The following is a 16,781-nucleotide window of genomic DNA, read 5'->3' on the forward strand; positions in this document are numbered from 1 at the left end:
GCTCCAGAAGGATGACACTGCCCATCCTTTTTTAGCTACTCAGATCACATCCCTCTGCTTTTCCTTGCCCATGACTTCCTTGCCTTACTGTAACATTCCCAAGAAAACCTGTGGATTTTAGAGGTGCTGATGTTAATCCAACGTATAAATAATACAGCCTTGCAAAGAACACACTGAACCATAATATTTGCAAATGTGCAAATATTTGGTCTAAATGACCTTGCTCTGATTTTTGGAGGATCATTTTGTATTTTAATGGTTCAGCTGAATTCCTTTTCCTGAAAAATTAAGTTTGTCATTATCTCATTCAATAAAGATGCAGCCATTCCAGACCTCCTCAAGATGAAACTAGCCATGAGAATACTGCATGTGTATGTGGATTTTCTGAAGTGATTACTTTTCTTGTCTAATCCTACAGAAAAATTATCCTGCTGAAAAAACAATTGCTATAATTGAACTGAAAGGCTGCTCAGTAAATTTTATTCCAAAGTATAAATTTAATAAAATTATATGGAAAGCAAAACATGCATATTGACAAAGAGTCTTTGCAATGCTATTCTACATATTTTGTGTTGATAGTAAAAATTCATGTGGTGGGGTTTTTTTCAGTCTCTTACAAAGCATGCTATAAAGCAAATTGCAACTGAACATTTTCAGCTCCTGCAAAAAAATTAAGCAAAATAGCAGAAACAGTTACATTTAAGCTGCATTTCCAAAGCCAGGGTTTTACTTTAATGCTTAAGGATAGAGAAGGTAGACTGAGAGGGCCTGTTTGTTGAACATCAAACCATAATGGAACTGTGCAAATTCATTCTGTTCTTCCCCCAGATGGATATTCGCGTATTTGAAACATCATTGAAAATTGAGGCCAAATTTCAAGTGACTTTATTTCAATCAGCTGTGTTAAACCATTAGAAAGACCATTACTGGTGTGGCTTAAGTATCTGAATGAATGATAAGCAGAAAATCTGCACATTCAAAATTATACTTTCTTGAAGAAGTCATATTTTCCAGAGGATTCAGAAAGCTGATCTGGGTTTGTTTGGTTCATTAAAGGGAGGTTTCTGTGTATAAAAGAAGTGAAAAGGCCTCATGCTTTTGGTTAGTTAGCTCAAGGGAAACTGGTTTGAGGGGTCAATTCTGAGCATTTCCAAAAAATGGTTCCTTTACTTTCAGACTTATGAGAGAAAATACGTAATCAAAGAAAAAATGAAATCATTTGAATTCAGACATTGCTTTGCCCTCCATTAAGCCACAAAATTACACTCTGCCCTTCTCATTAATACAAACACAGAAACACTGACAGCCTTGGTCTGGAGAAAAAGGGAAACTGTCACTACCAGTCACCTCATCATGATGGGAGCAATCAGGGTTGGCAGAGCTGCTGTGCATTTAAGTCTCCAGCCATCACAGTAACTTACTGTATTCACACTAAGTGAAAAATGCAAAATAAACACAACATTTATCTCCAAATGAGATATTGTAAATTTAAATCTGATTACTTGTTTGTCATCCAGGCATTTATGCCAAAAAGGAATGTAAAATGAATCCCACAGAAGATTCCTTTTCACCCTAATAACACTATTATTTTCTTGGTCATTTAAAGTAAGTTATATATTTTAAATATCTGTGCCTCTGAGCTCTGAAGATTTATATCTGCATTTCCTAGATAAATACAACTGCCATTTTACATTTGTAGTTCTGTCCTGAGGAAGCAAGATTGTGTAAAGCAAAGAGGTGAAAATACAACTTACAGGTAAAGCTGTAAAATATTCTGTCCATTTAATTTGTACAGAATTAGTTTGTAATTTAACTTTAAATTATTTAAATTCATTTGGAATTGAATGTGTAGAAAAATTTTGCACATACCACAACACACCTTTCTGATGGAAAATGGTCTTTTAAGGCTGCATTAATTATGTAAGAGATGACAGAACACTCAGTCAAATCCCTGATATATCTCAAACTCTACTTTTGAAAATGAAATAGTCCAGGCAGTCCCACCACAAGTTCCAAGCTCTCTCCTTACAGTGCTAATCTGAGCAGTGTGCAGGACAAATGGAGAGCCTGCCCACCCCTGGGGGGTGTCTGAAGCCAAGCTCACATCTTTGCCAATGACTTGTTTTTTTCTGTTCTGTTTTCATGCATCATTTCCCTGCAAACTGAGGAAGACAGAAAGCCCTGTGCTGCTGTGTTTGGCAGCTTTATGACCTGGGCGACCAGGAGACTCCAGCTACCGTGTGTTGCTCCTCAAAACAGCTTCAGGCACCACCCCAGTGATACTGAAAATGTGTTCTGGATGTCTGCACAAGGAAAGACTGATCCCATAGGCTCCAGGGATGTGAGCCATGCAAGGAGAACAAAAATAACAGGAGACATGGAAATTGAGGTGATGCCAAGCAGAAAACTAGACAAAACTACATTTAAATTCATGTTTTAACAGAACAGACTGAAAAGATATTCTGAAAGATAACATCAATTGTTAAATCTTTGAGATAGGAACTGGAAGTAAAAGGACAGTTCATGTCAGTTTAATCTGGATCACTGCTCCCATGGATTTATTTTCACATTTAAATAATCCATAGTGTATTGATTTAATGAAGCCTCTCTCACATGCAGATTCCAATACAGGCTGCAAGGTGTGCAATCTGTGCTCTTTATTAAAGAATTCCATCCATTGCTTAGTCACATTTTTCTGTCCATGAATCCAGGGGCAAATATGATGCCTCACACACAGTGAGATGCAAATTACATGTTAGAAAGGTCTGGAAGGACAAAAGCTAGAGCAAGAAATACAAGTTAATTTTGACATCTAGACTACAGACAATCAATTTCCAAAGGAGACCAAAAGAAGAATGCTCATTAAGCTGCCACTCACAAATTAGATGTAAAACTGAAGAAGTTTGAGGGACCCAGTTTTGTTTGGTAATTCCTGGCTTTGAAAGGGGCAAGTTCAAAATCCAGGCTCCCCTGCTGTACCTCAGACTGGGCAACCTAATCCTGGGACGTGTCCAAGTAACTATTACTTGTGAAAATTTTGCTCATAAAAGCATCTGGCATGTCTTGGGATGCCAGTGCAAGCCTATTTCCTATGCACATGCTCTCTTCAGAAGGCACATGTGTTCCTCCTGGCTGGAGTGCAATCCAATGCCATGGGAGGGATTTCTTTTCATTCTTTGAAATGAGCTTTAAAAATAATTTTCTTTTTAATACTAACTTCATACATTTCAGTGCAGTTCAGGTTGCAAGTTAGTGATGAGATTCAATCTCATTCTGCCTTTAAAATTTTGAGGTGTCATTTTAGTAAACACCAGCTGGGTGGAAAGATTCTGCTGTTGTTTTTGTTATTGCAAGTCTGGTGTAGTTCCATAAAAGTGTTTTTGGTGTAAGCCAGCACTTAGCTTGTGGTTGAATTTTATCAGTGGTAGTGGCCCTACTTCATTGCAATTTAATAATATAAAGTCTTGGGAGAGAACAAAAGTTACCATATGCAGGGTAGAAAGAAGTCAACATTATTTGCTATTTCCATATGGGTCTCTTTCAGCTGCCTGAACTGTAGTAGGTGGTTGTTGCATCTTCCTTTCTGCTACCTCATGACAGGTCTCAACAGACTAAAAAGCAGATGAGGAGCTTTGCTCCCCTCCCTTTTGTTTGTACAGAGACTGTTTCAATAATTCTTTTGTCAAGATCTGAGCCAGAATACTCTTGGATCAGACAAATGACAGCAGTGCTCCTAAGGAAGTTTACTGGCTTTCTGAGAACCTGAAATTAAGGCTTGTATGGTTGCAATACAAGCTATAATTCTTTAGCAGAGAGGGTTCACAATAAGAAAATAAAATTCTCCTCACTATTACAGTCAAAGTGAAAAATAGAAGTCATCAGCTCTCTGGATTTTTTCTCCCAAAACCTTTTAGCAAAACACTGTCTAATTCACAGAAAAAAATTAATAGGATCTAATATTTTAAAAATCAACAGCCTAAGTAAGATTAACAGATTTTTTTTTTTTTTTTTTACAATTAACTCCTTTTGAAGATGAATTAGAAATCACTGGTTTGATTAGAACAGTGAAACTCTAGAAAAGGAGATGTTCAGATGCCTTGAGTATTCCTAACCAGATAATGTCAGAACATCAGACATCCCTCCCTGGGTAACTGTGAAATTAATGTTATATTGCACATCTTTTAGGTGTGTGCCCAAAGAAATGACCAAGGTGTTTTAAGGCATCTGTTCTCCTTCTTGATATTTATTACCTGTGACCCTCTTTCTCCTTAGGTCATCTCCACAGATGAAATAATGAGTGCCATGGTTTGAGCTATGCCAGCATGTGGAAAGTCTCACCCCATCCTCAGTTTATGGGGAGAGAGGCACAAGGAGTGCTGTCACCCTGTTTTTTGAGAGTTTTAAAGGTTTTTTTAAAGTTTTCTATGCCTTCTGATACATATTTCTATTTACATATTTCTAGTGGAACTTTCTCACACTGTTCATGTAAATAATGATTGTTTTACATTCTTCTTTGTAAGTAGAGAAAATTAATAGACTGTTAGTTTAACCAGTGTGGTTGGAGACATCGCAATTTCATTCTCCAATCCACTGTCACTTTTAAAATCCTATATATTGCGGAATCAGAAAATAAAGCTCTCTCTTTTAATTATTTTCTTTCCCCTTTTTACATCTAACATACCTGTATAAGTTATTTCGTGTCATACTGCGACAGAGTGCAAGCTCCAAGGCTCTCCCTGAAGGGTGTGTTACAGGTGTCCCACGTCCTGCCCCACAGGGGGTGACCACCTCTCCGCAAGACTGAGTGAAGATAAAGCAGAAGTCCAAAGGGAGCGCCAGGAAGACAAGAAGCCTGCACAGGGAATGTCTAAACAGAACTAGAAGGCAGCTTTTGCCTGAGCAGTAATTGAGATAGTTATTACACCACTACATGACATTATAGACTCTTCTTACTATTATATAGAAACCTCCACCTTTGACATACATTGACTTCAAACAACACTTGCTATAAACAAGCATTTTATTAAAATGTCAGGTTTCAGTCCCTCAGGATGCATTGAAAAGACTGACACAGTAATCACTGGCTCCAAGATAATTCCCTGAAATCTGTGTGAAATGAAAGAGGGGGGAAAAGATCAAGGCAGAAAGCACAAATTTTTGCCACACTTGGAGCCAGATATATCCCCCTCTTGAGCCCTTCTAATAATTCACTTTTGTAATTCAAAAATGGTCAACCAAGTCTTTGTTTCTCATGAGTCAAAAGCCTGTTTAACCTTCAGCAACAAAACCATCATCTTATCCTTTTTGTTTTTTTACACAAATTTTCCAGTCACCTAAAAGTAGAGATGAAGAACAGAAAACTAAGACAAAGTTAAGCCTGTGCCTGAGGTCTTTTTTTATCTACAAAGTGCCATTTCACATTCACTCCAATTTTGCCATTTGCAGTGCATTACAATTCCACAGTTTACAGAATCATAGAATCACAGGAGAGGTCAGGTTGGTAGGGACCACAGTGAGTCATCTGATCCCACCTCCCTGCTCCAGCAGGGTCATCCCAGAGCACGTGGCACAGGGTTGTGTCCAGATGGGTCTTGAATATCTCCAGTGAGGGAAACTCCACAGCCTCTCTGGGCAATCTGTTCAGTGCCCAGTCACTGCACAGGGAAGAAGTTCTTCCTCATGTTCAGGTGGAACTTCTTGGGCATCAGTTCCTGCCTGTTCTCTTGTCCCGCTGCTGGGCCCCAGAGCAGAACCTAATCTATGTTCTGAGCCCCCCTGCAGACACTGACAGACAGGAATGAGGTCCCTTCTTAAAAGTGTCTCCTTGAGGCTGAATTGCTCCCTCAACCTTTCCTCATAAGGGAGACGCTCCAGTTCCTTCTTCATCTTTGTTGCCCTCTGCTGGACCCAGAGTCTGCTTCATAACCTCTTGCACAAGGCATGGTAATATTTGTATCTCTTTACATCGTTACTGCAATCAAGTGCCCAGCAACTGTGTTTGGTAGATTGTTCAGTGTCACCAAAGGCACTCAGCACAGGTGCCTTTAGCTGCCACAGCTAACCACAGCTACCACAGCTAACCCTGTAAAGCACCTGATCAGAACCTGGAAGTCCCTGTCCAATGCAGGGCCTTATGTTACAGTCTTCAGGTGCTGGTCATGAGCAAACAGTTGAAATTGCTGGTGAGGGCTCAGCTTCTCCCTTCTGTTATTCCAGTTCCCCTCCTGCAGTCTCTTTCTGAGTAGAGTTGCAGCATTCCTAGGAACAGCACTTAGAAAACACAAATATTTAGAGTGGAGCTCCAACTGAATATTCAAATTGTGGTTTGTCCACATGAAAGTGCTTTAGTGTGGTTGCTTTCTGGCAAGCAGCAACTTCTAAAAGATCTCTTTCATCTTCCTCCATCTCCTCCCAACAGGTGAAGGTTAGTCACAGCTGCTTTTGAGTTTCTGCCATGTGAAAGCACCACTTTTCAAAGGTCACCTGGAGATGATTTTGAGCACTCTGCATTTACAAACCTCCTTCTCTTTGCTGTCTGCACTGGCCCCCTGCAACTACTCAGCACCTGGTAGGATGCTTTCCTGTTAGGCATTTCCTTCAAGAACTACTTGCTTTCACAAGTACTCTCTTTTGACATAGTTTCAGGAAATTTCCAACCATTCCCCTCATATGAATTATTCTTTATTTCTGTTTTTTCTGGCAGGTGTTGGCCTACAGGTGCTGGGTCACAACTAAGGCCCTGTTTTGAAAGTCCATCCAGAAACAAGTGAATTTTATCATATTCTCTGGGTTTTCCTTCCACGCCAATCAATCTGTAGGGGAAAAAACAAAACAGCAGGGGTGATGCATGGATTGAGAGCAGCCCTATGGAGAAGCACTGGGAGACCCTTGAGAAGGAAACATTGGATATGAGCAGGCACTGTGTGCTTGCAGCCCTGAAACCCCTCTGTGGCTGTGTCTAAAGAGGGATGTCCAACAGGTCAGGGGAGGGAGTTCTGCCCCTCTGCTCGAGTGAAAGCCAGGAACAGGATGCCCATGCCTGTTGTGGATGTCCCATCATTGGGAGTGTTCAGGGTCAGGTTGGATAAGGGTCTGAAGAACCTGGTCTAGTGGGAAGTGTCTCTGACCATGGCAGTGGCCTTGGACTAGATGATCTCCAAAGGTCCCTTCCATCCCCATCCTTTCTGTCATTTCATCATTTCAGGGCCCGTGGGACAGGAGAGAAAAGAAATGAAATGGGATCATGGCAGCGAGTTAATGGGGGGATGTTCTGGGCTACAGATGTGCAAGGAACTCAAGATCAAACCAGCACCTTGGCCAAGACTCCTCTTAAAGCATGAAATGCATCTCCTGGAGTATCGTGGTCTTAGTTATCCCAGGAAAGAGGGAATATCTTGGTACTCTGAAATTCCAGCTGCTGCCTGCATATTTAGACCATTAGAAGTCTTAATTCCAAATGAACAGGAATATAACTGCATACTTTAAGAGGCACTTACTCAAGCAAGGAGAAACACCCCTCCCCATAACAACACAAAGAAGTCCTGATGAACAAACTTCCATCTTTTTCCATGTGGATTGTTAAGCACTGAAGTATGGCAATGGACATCCTCCATTTGCACAGGTTTGAAGAGAGATCTCTGCACCCTGAGGCAGAGCCACGTGGTGGTTGCACACAGAATCTCAAGCCTCAAACCAGGAGAAATTAGTTCCAAGTGAAGAAAGAACTGCTTGGGCTGATGACTCTCAGGGATGACAATAGCCAGAGGCAGGAGGAGATGATGGCACAGCATGGCCCACGTGGTGATGGGTCCTGGGCTCTCCAGAGTCACGACAGGGTTCCTCTAGCCCTTGTACCCCACTCTGCTGGGACAGCAACTCCAGCTCCTTCCTGAGGCTGTGGGGAGGAGCACAAAGGCACTGGATTCCAGAAACACAGACACTTGGGAAGTGGAGAGGGACCTGGCACTGTAGGCAAGTGCCAGTGGGAGTGCATGGGGCTGGAGCAAAACATTCCTTCATGCTTCTCCCTGAAGCAGGGACACAACACACAGGGGTGGGACACTCTCACCCAGGGCTGGCCACCAGCACTCAGGTTCTCTAAATCCCAGCACTGCCCAGGGAAAGGCAGTGACAGGAGTAGGGATCATCCAGCCACAGGCAATTCATGCTGACTGGTCCCACCACTCCACTCCTCACAGAAAACCTTGGCAAGGTGTCAGCAGTGGGGATGAGACACGGGGCCGTGGACACATGATGCAGGTGGCCAAGGCAGAGCAACATGGAAATGCAGAAGTTAAAAACAAGAAAAAATATTTGCATCTTTCTCCATGCACTGGTGGGGACATCGCCTGCTGATGGAGGGTGACATCAGCGAGAAGCAGATTGTGACATCACCGAGTGCAGGATTGTGACATGTCCCCCCTCACTGCTTAAATACAGACGTGGGCAGAGCCGGTGTTAGTCAGGCCTGAACTCCTCCCGAGCGTGACTGCGAGGTGTGGAGGGTCGGGCCAGGTTTCTCTCGTGCTGAGTGGTGCCTGTTCTTGGCAGGTCCCAGTGCTGGTCCCAGAGCAACCAGCAGGGTTTCCTCAGCTCTGCCTGGCTGGGGCAGAGCGTACTTGCAGCACTGACAGGAACCATCCCCCGGTCGGACGTGGGCATGTGACAGGGCTTTAGGGAGGTAAGAGGGTGTCCTTCTCCTTCCTCCCCCCTCCTGCCGGGTGTGACACTGGCAATGGAGAGCAGCTCCTGATCCTCAGCCCTCCTCAACGTGCTGCAGCGGCCAAGTATGGCCACAGACACAGATGGCAACTGTGCCATCTGCCAGGACACCTGGGATGATGTGGCTTCTACTCTGCCCTGTGGCCACCAGTTCTGCCGGGGCTGCATTCTGCGATGGGCACACACAAATCCATCATGCCCACTGTGCAGAGGAGCAATAGAGACTGTCAGGCTTTCTGATGATGCCAGTGACTCTCTAGAGATTCAATCTCTCTGGATCTCTCTGCATGGTGTCTCATCCTTCAAGAGAGTCAACAGCTCTCCCAGTTTGAGATCAGCAGCAGCCTTGAATTGGGACATTTAACTGCAGCATCCCAATCTTTGAAAAATCCCAGCCTTCTCCTCCAGCCGAGTTTCCAGCTGTCACTCACTTGGTCAGTTCCCGTGAGTCGTCCCACAACACAGAGAGTCCCACAAGACCCTGCTGACAGTCTGGCTGCCCTGATTCAGACACATTTTCCTTTATTCCCACAGTTCTATAGCTTGAACAATAGGAAGGGCCCCTTGTTTGGTCAGCAGTGAAGTGTCAGACTGCACCTTGCTGGCACAGTGCCCTTCCCAGTCTTCAGGATTCAGCTGGGGAGGACAACTCAGCAAAGGCAGGAGGAGAAAAGTTGAGCTGCACCCCTGGAGTACCATTTGTGTATTTGCAGATTTCCTTTCTTCAGGGGTCCACATGCTGTCATTTGGAGTGTGTCCCTGTCACCTCAGGAGTGCTCCCAGGATGGAGGCCTGGCCTTGTCATTGTGCAGATGAATGAACTGCAGCTGAAACCAAAGGCAGAGAGAATTCATTCCTGGGTTTGGAGCCCCCCTAGACAGGACCCATTCTACTGAGCAAGCAAGGCTGAACAGTCCCACAGCCCTAAACACAGGTGCCCATCACCCTCAATCCAGCAGGGCTGCAGAGAGGACAGACTCTGACTTTAAATGACAAGGGACAAAACCTTGTACAGAGCCTGGCCTGAAAGGCCTGGGTGTGATGGCCTCTCCCAGGGAGAGAGACAAGAGACCCTGTGAACCGACACCAGGACTGTCCCCAGGAAACCATGGCAAGGTGTCAGGAGCAGGGATTATAGACAGGGCCAAGGACATGTGATGCAGGTAGCTGAGGGACAGCATCACGGAGAAGTAGAAACTGAAACTAGGAAACAGTATTTCCTTTTTTCTCTGACAACATGTGCCTGCAGGGATGAAACGCCTGCTGTGTCATCACAGTGTTAAGAAACGAACTAACTTTTAGATACAATTAAATGAGGACAAAGTCATGGAGTGAGGCGTCCTGGACCTGGGTCCAGCAGGATGGCCGGTCGACAGGAACCCCACATGACTAGGAATATGAATCCACCAACAGACGGGACGACACCCAGAGTGCTGCAGTTCTCGAGGGTTTATTGTAGGTACAACGAGGGTAGAAGAGAGCAGGGAGAGGCAGGGGAAGAGCAGGGAGACCACCTCTCGAGAAGGGAGCTACCTCTGAGGGCCGCCTCCAGAGGAGGGGTCGGGGCTTATAATCGGAGAAGGGGAGGCGGGGAACCAATGGAATAGGAGCCCATGGAAGGAGTAAGGATGGGACAATCCAATGGGAGACAGGGGAAGGAGTGGTTACAGGGAGAGAACCAATAACAGAACATAGAACGGGAAACTTTCCAGAACCAGGGATGGCATAACAGTTTGATAGGCATTAACTGGGGAGGGTACATCTAGCGATGGACATGGGAGAAGGCGGGAACTTTGTTACCATGCTCTTCTTTACACTACAGCTGTTTCCCATGGCATTCCTGACAGATCTCCTCTGAGACCTCCTCCCACAATGGAGGCAAAATAAATCTGTTTAATAGTAACAATTCACCTGAGCCACATGTATGCCCTCTTTCTCCCAAAAGCCGAACACACACAACCTCCAAAAAAATGACTGCATCTTATACCCTTTCCTGGCCAGGGGTGGTCCCCATCCCCTTTCCTATTGGCTGGGTACTTGGGAATTTCCATTCTCTACTGACCATCTACTTTTCTGTCCCCTCTGCTCTGATTCTACTTCCTTATCGGTCAGGTCTTCAACCTGGCCATTTTCTCAGCTCACAGCAACACCCAACAAATTACTAGAGCAAATCCAAACCAGAGGTTGTCAGGCTTTCTGAGCACACAGACGAGCATCAGGACACAGCCAGCACCGCCCCCGAGTAGCTGCCAGTGGCCACCAACCAGGCAGGGAGAGCTCCCAGCCGCCTGGACGAGGAAAACCCCCATGACCCTGTGGTGTCCTGTGCAGCTGCTCCACAGGGGACACTGTCCTCAGCTGAGTAGGGCCCCTCAGTGCCAGAGTTCCTGGGTGGCCTCCTGCCCGAGGTGTGGGCTCAACTTTTCTGTAGACAGCCGCAGCTGCTGGAGCCTGTGCGGCCCTGGCTGTGCCCGAGGCTGGAGGGGATGTTCCGGTGCAGGTGGTGGCTGGTTGAGGCCACAGAGAGCTCCATCCTGCACGACCTGTGTCTCAAGGGGCTGAAAGCCGAGGTGTTGGTGCAGGGCTGCAGCCTGTCCTCGAGCAGCACACGGTTCCACTGGTGCATGGTGTCATCAGCGTCATCATGGGCCAGTGCAGCGAGGAGGCCCAGAGGCTGCTGTGTTCTGGTGCCATCAGGGACAAGAACAATGGCCCTCTGGCCAGTGCCAGCTCAAGTTCCAACTCCAGCTCCAGCTCCAGCTCCAGCTCCAGCTCCAGCTCCAGCTCCAGCTCCGGCTCCGGCTCCAGCTCCAGCTCCACCATCTCCAGCAGCTCCCAGAACAGCAGCTCCTGGATGAGGGGTCCTGCCCATGGCCCCAAAGTCTATGATGTGCAGGAGGAAGCTGGCATGTCAGAGGTTGCTTTCCCTGGGGGTCCCAGCCACCCCCTACCTGTGCCTGTCCCTGTGGAGGAGGACCAGTCCCAGGAGGAGCAACAGCAGGAGGTGGTGACAGTGGCAGATCCTTCTGCCCAGGGCAGCAGCTTCAGCCCCTCCATCCCTGTCCTGGGCTGGGACCGATTGCCATGGGGACCCTTGCACCCCAATAAGAGAAGGGTCCCCCAACCCCCAGGACTCTCCCCAGCCCTGCAAGAGGCCAACCCACTGGCAGTTCTAGCAGGGCTCTCACAAATCTTCATTGAGGGAAAAGGAAATAAATTGTTATTTCCCTCACACAGTCTCTGGGCAGTGCTTTCTCCCTGCAGGGCAGCAACAGCCAAAGGCAGAGCAGGCAGCAGAGGCAGCTGGGCTTGATGCAGGACCGTGCCCTCAGCCTGCCTCTGGTGCTCCTCTCTGCCCAGCCACTGGCACATCTGCTCTGCTCTGCTCTCTCTGTGCTGCCTGGTGCCAACCAGGGCAACCTGCAGAGTAAATTTTCTGGCAGGCAACCAAGGTCTAGTGCAAACTTGATCCTGAATCATAGTTTTATCTTGATGTCCCAATCAAATAAAGTTGTTTCAGCACAGATTTAATGTTACTGATAATATTATATAAGGATAAAGTAATAAATTTGACTCCAACCATTATTAAATCTGGGAAAAATACTTTATAAAGCAATAGTCTTCATTTCCTATTAATAAAAAAGCTGGAGTTGCGCAGTTTGAGGGAATTAACTGAAATTATATGTCAAATAGATTCAGTATCCCAGGACAGTAGAATAAAAATGACTTGTTGAAAAAGAAACCACTATAATAGTGCTGGATGAGAGTCATGTATCTCATGATCTTATGGGTAACGCATGACTGGGATTAAAGGGGACCCAGAGATTTAACAGCAGACAGATCTATTTCTTGTTGTTCAATTTATAAGAGAAGAAAGTTTAGAAGCCACATTGCCTTTTAATGAGAAATAAAAAATCACCTTTATGGGTGATTACAGAAAGGGGAAAATATAGTTAATTTTCATATCTTATTATTTTAAAATATTTTAAGCTAAAACTAAAAGAAGAGCAGCAACTGTTTTAATTCAGTAAAGAAAAATCGACCAGGAGATGAATAATGGACAACTTAATTGACAAATATTTTTTTTTTCCTATTTTTCACTTCTTTTAGCCTGTCTCCACAGCAGACCCACATAATTATTGTGCTGAGAACCTCAGAGTTGGATGCACACCTCCCTTGATTTGCTGGTCAGCCTTCTTTTCATGCAGTCCAGGATATCATTAGCATTCCAGGTTTCCTGCACATGTTGCACCTCTACCTGGAGAAAGACTGGGAGTATGCTCTGCCTTCCTGATGGCTTTAGAAACTGGCTTTCAACCTGGCCAACAGATGTAAATGTCAAACAGAAATAAACCAGAAGAAAGTCCTACAAAATAAATAATAATATAAAAAAGAAATGCCTGGGAGGGATAAACAGACACAAGAATGGCTGGAAGAGCAACGTACAGCTGACCCTGCTGGCAGATCCCTGAAGTACAGATGGGCTCTCCCAACAACAGTGATACCTCTGCACAATATCAGGGACAGCTTTAGGAGGGGTTTATTTTAAACAACTGTCCAAGTCAGACATGTTAAGTAGATAAGTGACAGGCTTTCACAAGCAAAGCCATTTTAAGAGTAGGCTGGTAGTTTTGGAGTTCTGCTAAGCCTCCAGCTCTAGATTTCACGTTTTCATTCTCTGTATGCATCTTAGAAATATTGTGCAGATATTGTCAGTTCTTTTCCCACTGTCTCCCAGTGGGTTCCATTCTTTAAATCTCATTGGCCTTGCCTTGGTTTCTAGACTCTATTTCAGAACAGCCTTTAGCCATGTCAGAGGCTCAGGAAGCAGCCAAAGAAGACTTTGGGTAAAGTTCTTTGTCATTCAGTTAGTGTGAGTGAATATTGTTCCACCTGGACAGACTCTAAGCAAGGGTGCTTTGATCCCAGCTGCAGCCATGGAGACAGCTGGATGAACATATTCATCTTTGGCTTAGTGCTTTCTTTCTCCTTCTCTTCCACATTCAGATCACCAGTGTTAGATATGTTCTTTTCTTGAGGTCTACTGCATCTCTCAGGAAATAACTAGGCTGTTATGTGCTCCATGGCACAACTCTTTTACATAGTACTGCCTACATGAAGAAATATCTTGAGGTGTTTGCCTTGTACCCCTCTGAGCTCAGACACACTGGACTACCTGTGACCTGGTCTTGATAAGTGGCCATCAGATATTGCTCTTGGAGTCCATTTTTCCAAACTGGTTAATCCTTTGCGCACGTTATTTACATTTTGCCACAGCAGACGTTGTCATCTATCCTTTATGGATGGCTGCCACTGCTAAGCACCACAATGTTACTATCAACAGTAAAAGAGGAAGCGCCTAACTGGAAAAATATAAGCCAGCAATGGGGTTTCAACTAAAGCTAAGTTTCTTAGAAAACTCCCATTTTTTTTCTATTTTTTCAATTGTTCTTAAGAACTGGGAATAAAACACATCCCCTAAAACAAAACATTAAATCTCATTGCTAGAATCTCTTTTCCCTACTTCTAAGACACAAAGCAGTCATCTCAGAACCTCAGAGATTTGTGACAGCTCTTTACTCTGTCTTTTCCCACCTTTTTCCTTCTTCAGAGACATTGTGTTGGTTGTTTGATTAATCTGGAATCTGTAGTGGCTTTTCTACCCAAGTAGCAATGAAGTATCATAAAGTTTTAATGAAAGGCTTTTAAGTAAGTCACAGAATCACAGAATAATTTAGATTGGAAAGAACTGGACATTTGTCATTCAGATCCTTTGTTCTGCACATTGGCTGCCTATTGCAAGAACAACCTCTCTCCAAATTAGTGGATACCCTGGACTTGCCACAGAAAGAAGCGCAGAGAGAGAAAAGGGTTTTATTGACAGGATACAGAGGGATATTTGGACACTTGCCATGGTGCTGGGGACTGGAGGAACCAGCTGGAGCGGTGTAAGACAACTGTGTTAGGAGAGCAATGCAATGATAACTCCGAGTTACAAATCAGCGATGGCTCTTTGCCATTTCAGTTCAGTGCCGGGGTAGGGGTCTGGGATAGAAACACTTGCATTAATCTAAATGCAATATTCAGCAATGGATATCTGCTGAATCAAACCAGAAACTCATAGTTAATACAATGGCCTTTTCTCTTTGGTGTGACATGCTCCCTGTTTCCTCTAAAGGAACAAAGACATGCACACAAACACACAAACCTCATAGCAACACAGAATCTTTAAGCGTGGAGCTCAAGGTTAAACTCTGATTTTAGAATATCTGAGTGATGTCACCTCACTAGACATATTTAAATTAAGTTAAATCAGTTCCACATAAAAGAAGGAAGTCCAGGGAAGGAAAACACACTTTTTTTAAAGGGAAACTTAGTTTAAACAAATATTTAAAACCACCATTGAAAAAGTTAAAATTTAAAAAGCTGCATGCTTTGGATTTTATTCTTTATTTTCTTTACTGCAGAGTACTGCCTATATATTTATTTTCCTGCTATTTCTCCCAAATTCAATTATCATTTTTAATGAATTGTCATATTTACTGAACACCACTGATGTTGTTTTTATAAAATTTCAGTCAAACTGATAAGTTTAAATTCATATTCTCCTGGCAGTAAAGCATGTAAGGTTTTAAGACACAACTTTGAAATACTCAGAAAACCTTCTTCAGCTACTTAATGAGATAGCAGCAATTTAACTCCCTTTCACAAGAGAGAATTACCATTTTAATTCCTTATAAAGGACTTTATGAAACTGATCAAAATGATCCTATAATATTCAAAACAATTCTGTGGTATTTTCTATGCAAGTAACTGACTACGTTTAAAGTTTTGTCTTTCAAAATATTGTCCCAAAACAACTATCCAACCAAAGTAAAACAAAATGGAAAACCCTGATAAAAAGTCATTGAACCTTCACCTTAAAAGAAAAAAGGGGGAACTGTGCTCTTGCAGAAGTGAGATAGAGCTATCACAGAAGAACTGAAATACTTCTTGTAAAGTATTTCAATTCCTTGTAGAAATAGATGGGCAAAATTCAAAGACAATTTTAAATTTTATTTTTTAAATTTAAATTTTAAATTAATTTTTAACTTTAAAATTTTGGTTTAACATTCAGTGTTAACTTTTGATAGGTTTGCCTGAACTGCACAAATAAATAACCTAAAATAAAGAAAAAAAAATAAACTCTACTAAGCATGATACAGTTCCAGAAGAGTGGGTGGCATCATCTGTGATGAGAGCAGGAGCATTTCAGGATGCATCTTTCTCTACTTAGCAGTTCACTCTGAATAGTTATTAATACTTAAGGAATGAGGGATTCTCTTGCCCAGATTTCTCATTCTCCTACAACAATATTTAGCTGCTCTCTGCCACACTAGTTCATGATAAACCAAGCAAGTTTCAATTTATTACTAAATAAGCCCAGGCACTTCACTTATTTTGCTCACAGACACAAGCACTGAGAGAATATAAAATCAACTGCCTTGAGAATCTCATATAGTCACGATTTTAGAACAGCTAAATATAGTTCTTCCCAAGTGCAGAAAACTTGCCTTCTTTTTTTTTTTTCCTAACTTTTTTTTAAATTATATTAAGCTGTTCAAGTGATCATGTCAGCTACGCAAGTTCTTATCTCCTCTGTTTTAGTTATCCTACTAGTGGAATTATAAAATTGCTTATATTTTCACTGTTGGTTTTTCACCTGTTGATTTGGAAATTATGCTTGGCTACTGTTTTTCTCCATCTCTCTGGATGGAAAATAGAGGACAGAAACATAGATCCAACAACTTGAGAAGGATGCAGCATTTTACAAGCTGCCCTGATTGGTACAGCCCTTATTTTTCAAGCTGAGGTCACATCTACACACAGATCCAGCCATTTGTAGGTGGATTTTACTTTATCAAGCTTATTTTTACTTAGTGAATTTGTTTGCTTAGCCATAATGCAGTCAGCTGTAAGCTGCTTACAGTAATCTCTCTTCAATCACAGTTATCATTTATGACAAAGGCCAAATTCCTCCTAATGAAGGTGATTTACTGAGATGCCCTCTGCAGTTAATG

At 43.4% G+C, this 16,781-nt stretch overlaps 1 long non-coding RNA gene across 1 annotated transcript; it reads left to right on the forward strand.

Annotated features, from left to right (window-relative positions):
• The first annotated feature begins 8,472 nt into the window (after positions 1-8,472).
• Positions 8,473-10,636, forward strand: LOC128782399 (uncharacterized). Its single transcript, XR_008428763.1, has 2 exons — positions 8,473-9,155; positions 9,256-10,636. It is a non-coding gene; the product is annotated as an uncharacterized LOC128782399 (long non-coding RNA).
• The last annotated feature ends 6,145 nt before the right edge of the window (positions 10,637-16,781 follow it).

This window comes from Vidua chalybeata, chromosome Z, assembly GCF_026979565.1.
Source record: "Vidua chalybeata isolate OUT-0048 chromosome Z, bVidCha1 merged haplotype, whole genome shotgun sequence".
NCBI lineage: Eukaryota > Metazoa > Chordata > Aves > Passeriformes > Viduidae > Vidua > Vidua chalybeata.